The sequence below is a fragment of the Oryctolagus cuniculus genome, chromosome 8, assembly GCF_964237555.1.
Source record: "Oryctolagus cuniculus chromosome 8, mOryCun1.1, whole genome shotgun sequence".
Lineage (NCBI taxonomy): Eukaryota > Metazoa > Chordata > Mammalia > Lagomorpha > Leporidae > Oryctolagus > Oryctolagus cuniculus.
In genome coordinates this window covers 49,114,169-49,118,939 of record NC_091439.1, presented here as the reverse complement: position 1 = coordinate 49,118,939, position 4,771 = coordinate 49,114,169, and the positions used below count along the sequence as shown (strand labels likewise).

The 4,771-nt window shown below is 36.7% G+C and overlaps 1 pseudogene; it reads left to right on the top strand.

Annotated features, from left to right (window-relative positions):
• The first annotated feature begins 2,239 nt into the window (after positions 1-2,239).
• LOC138843383 (profilin-2 pseudogene) lies at positions 2,240-3,957 on the top strand (annotated as a pseudogene).
• The last annotated feature ends 814 nt before the right edge of the window (positions 3,958-4,771 follow it).

The following is a 4,771-nucleotide window of genomic DNA, read 5'->3' as shown; positions in this document are numbered from 1 at the left end:
AAAGAGGGGTTGTTTGACTTCTTCCTTCCCAATTTGTATCCCTTTAATTTCTTTTTTTGCCTGATGGCTCTGGCTAAAACTTCCAGAACTATATTGAATAGCATTGGTGAGAGTGGGCATCCCTGTCTGCTACCAGATCTCAGTGGAAATGCTTCCAACTTTTCCCCATTCAATAGGATGCTGGCCATGGGTGTTTCACAAATTGCTTTGATTGTATTGAGGAATGTTCCTTCTATACCCAATTTTCTTAGAGTTTTCATCATGAAAGGATGTTGTATTTTATCAAATGCTTTCTCTGCATCTATTGAGATAATCATATGGCTTTTCTTCTGCAGTTTGGTAATCTTCTGCAGTTTGCTAATGTGGTGTACCACATTGATTGATTTGTGAATGTTGAACCATCCCTGCATACCAGAGATAAATCCCTATTGGTCTGGGTGGACGATCTTTCTGATGTGTTGTTGCATTCTATTGGCCAGAATTTTACTGAGGAATTTTGTGTCTATGTTCTTCAGGGAAATTGGTCTGTAATTCTCTTTCTCTGCTGCATCTGGCACATTTTTCAAGATTTACTTATGTATATATTTGAAAAGCAGAGTTGCAGAGAGAGAGAGACAGAGATAGACAGAGAGAGTGAGAGAGAGAGAGAGAGAACGAGAAATATCTTCTATATGATGTTTTACAGCACAGGTGACCTAAATGGCCAGTGCTCAACCAGCTGGAAGCCAGGAGCCAGGAGCTAGGAACTCCATCTTGGTGTCCCACAATGATAGCTGGGGCACAGTAAGTGGGGCACAGTATGCGGGCCATCTTCTGCTATTTTTCCAGGTGCATTAACAGGGAACTAGTTTAGAAGTGAAGCCCCTAGGACTCAAATGGTTGCTCATATTAGATAAAGGCATATTATGCAGTGACTTAACTCACTTTCCCAGAATTCTGAAACAATTATTATATAATATTCAGCAACTATTCTCTGATATTTATATGCTCCATCACTGTAATCTTGGCTCTTTAGCTGATGCATTTTTTGTAGAGTATAGAAATACCTCAGTATGAATTAATGGGCCATTTGAAAATGGAATCTATGTGGGTGTTACAAATGTGTTGCTGATCTAAGGTATAAAACAGTTATACAAATAAATATATAGAAATGTACATATATGAATCAATCTGTATATAAATAAAACAAAAAAATATACATGTATGTGCATATATATCATTTTTAGATAATATGTCTTTACATGTATATATATTCCAGTGAATATCAGCTTAATTATATATGATTTATTCAACTTATATAACAAATTATATATAGGACTTTGATAAGTTAATACATTTTATAAATCAAAATTTCCTCATATATGACACTGAAATGTTTAAGTGTATGTGTGTGTGTGTGTGTGTGTGTGTGTTTGGATTTACCTGGTACAACATAGAGTATATACATTTATTTTGAGGTCATTGTGAAAATAGAGTATACAATATTTTATATATAAAACATTGATGCATGAAAATCAAAATAATAATTTTACAAAAAAAAACAAATTAACAAATTCAGTTTCAGTGATACCAAATACACTCAGAATGTGCAACCACCACTGTCATCCCTCTTACACTCATTTTATTTTGTAGAATTGAAACTCAGGGCTCCTTTAACAGTAACTCTCTTTACCACGTCTCCCAAGACTCTGTCAACTGTCATTCTAGTTTCTATTTTTTATCAATTTGTCTGCTTTAAGTATCTCATACAAGTGAATTCATGTGATATTTACAAACTTGTGAATTGCTTATTACATTTAGCATGTTTCCAATGTCATTCATTTCCATGTTGGAGTATATGTCAGAGCTTTCTTTCATTTTAAGATTAAACAACATTCCAATACATGAATATACTGCATTGTATTTATCCATCTAACTGAAGACTGTTTTGTTTCCACATATTAGTTATTCTAAATGACTGCTATAAACATGAGTGCACATATATAAAAGTACTTTATACATTTTGTTGGAAATGAAATTAAAAGCTAAAGTTATTTTCATGGAAATATTTCTTGAAATCTGCACATAGACTTTTCATAATACACATGTGGATGAATCTTATGAAGATCCTTGTACATTCAGAAGTGGAATTTCTGAAACATTTATTGATAATATCTTTAATTTTTATGATTATATGAATATATAGAAAAATATTTTATGTACTTCATAGATACAGTTCTAAAAAGACAAACATGGCTGCTCGCCGTCCCCGCTGCAGTGCGAAGGGCTCGAAGATGGCCGGGTGGCAGAGCTACGTGGATAACCTGATGTGCGATGGCTGCTGCCAGGAGGCCGCCATTGTCGGCTACTGCGACGCCAAATACGTCTGGGCAGCCACGGCTGGGGGCGTCTTCCAGAGCATTACGCCAGGAGAAATAGATATGATTGTAGGAAAAGACCGAGAAGGTTTCTTTACCAACGGCTTGACTCTTGGCGCAAAGAAGTGCTCAGTGATCAGAGATAGTCTATATGTCGATGGGGACTGCACAATGGACATCCGGACAAAGAGTCAAGGTGGGGAGCCAACGTACAACGTTGCTGTGGGCAGAGCTGGCAGAGCATTGGTTATAGTCATGGGAAAGGAAGGTGTCCACGGAGGCACACTTAACAAGAAAGCATATGAACTCGCTTTATACCTGAGGAGGTCTGATGTGTAAGCAGCCTCTCCCCATCTACCTAGCAGCTGTCTTCATCACCACCCCAAATATGGTCACAGTGCTACCAGACTCTAGATGGTAGCTAACTTTTCTTTACCTATTTTCTAAAGTCATATTCCTGTTTGCCCAATGGATCACTTGTATGTTAACCACTGTATGTAACCAGCCCTCACCTGGCAACATAATTGCAGCACAATAATGATTTGCATGATACCTTGAAATTGGGGGGAGGGGGCATGCCAAGTTGGGCATTACATTGTCTTAGCAATTAATGGGATATTGATTACTAAAATAAGTTAACATTAAGCAAGGTGCCGGTTGTACAATCTAACTTGATGAGTGTTTTGCAGCACTTTGAGCGTTTACTTGGCTCACGTAGTCTTCCTTTCATAGCGCATGGTTGGGAGAAAAACGTGCATGCATCTTTCCTTCAGTCCTCTCTTCCTACCCACTCCTTCGCACATGAGGTACTTGGTTTGAGTCCATCTTCTTTCATGCAGTGCCTGGTTAATTTACCCAATTAATACCCCTTTTGTTGACGAGCTATTGAGAGCTGCAGGAGTTTGCTTTTCGTATTGTTGTTGCACTTGAGTAGAGACAAACCTTTTTTCATAATGTCTATAGGATGTGTAAAGAGTGCAACTACAAACCAAGAGCAAAAGGCACTTCCTCCCATGACCGTACTAGACTGATGAATCCCCGGGGACATTCCATCACTGCAGTAGCTCAGATGTTTGTTCCTTTTTCTTTGCACACCAGCTTCTACTCTTTAGTAAAATTGTAAAAGGCTGCCATTATGGACATTAGATATCCCAACATAACCATCTGGAGTGTGTCCAGTTTGTTCTTCATAGGACCAATTTTTATTTGCAGCTTGAGTTTTTATATGAAGTTGCATTATTGTGGACTTGGCTGTCTTGTGATGAATTTTTTCCATATGTATTCCGTGCCATACTATTGTTAAAATGAACTGTTGCTGTTGTGAGATGGATTTTAACTGACCTATTAAGGGTTTCTTTCGAATGGCACTACTTTAGGGACATTCTAGTATTTGCTTCTATTGTTTGGGCCTTGTGGATAATGTACAGATTTAAAAACAAATCTTGTTGCTGATTTGTCCATTTCTTTCCCTGCACTTTGTTACATCTGGGATACAGTCTAACTCATCTGATTTAATATGCATTTAAAAAAATGCCATAACTATTAAAACACCTTGTTTACAGACAGATGAAATAAATTTATTCCAACAACAACAAAAAAAGACAAACATGCTTTATTCTCATCCTTCCTCCCTCCCTCCTTCAATCCCCAAATTTCCTTTTTTCTTTTAATTATTCAATAATGCTTAAGAAGTAAAATGTAGAAAGGCAACTGTTGCACAGAAATATTGGAAATGGGTATAATCAATCACATCATAAGATGATGATTTAATTCTTGTACTATTTTATATTCTGTATTAACTACCACATATCAGAAAAAAAACATGAGCTATTTGTCTTTGAGAGACGTGGCTTATTTCACTAAGCATAATGGTTTCCAGTTGCACTCATTTCGTTGTAAAAGACCAAATTTCAGCATTTGTTATGGCTGAATAGTATTCCTTCTTTTATATAGTCCACATTTTCTTTTTCTAGTCATCAAGTATTGGACATCTGTGCTGATTCCATATCTTAGTTATTGTGAATTGGGCTGCTATAAACATGGGGGTACAATAACTTTCATATGCTGATTTCATTTACTTTTGTTAAATTCTCAGGAGTGGGATGACTGGGTCGTATAATAGAACTACTTTCAAACTTTTGAGGAATCTCCATACTGTCTTCCATACTGGTTGTACTAGTTTACATTTCTACCAATATTGCATAAGGATACTTTTCTATTGAGGAAAACATTGGGGTAACTCTCCAAAACATTGGAATTGGTGAAGACTTCTTGGAGAGACACTAGAAGCCAGATAATAAAAGTAAAAATAGATGAATGGAATTACATCGAGCTATGAAGCTTTTTCACAGCAAAGGAAAAACTCAACAAAGTGAAGAGGGAACTGAGAGAATGAGAGCAAATATTTGCAAGCT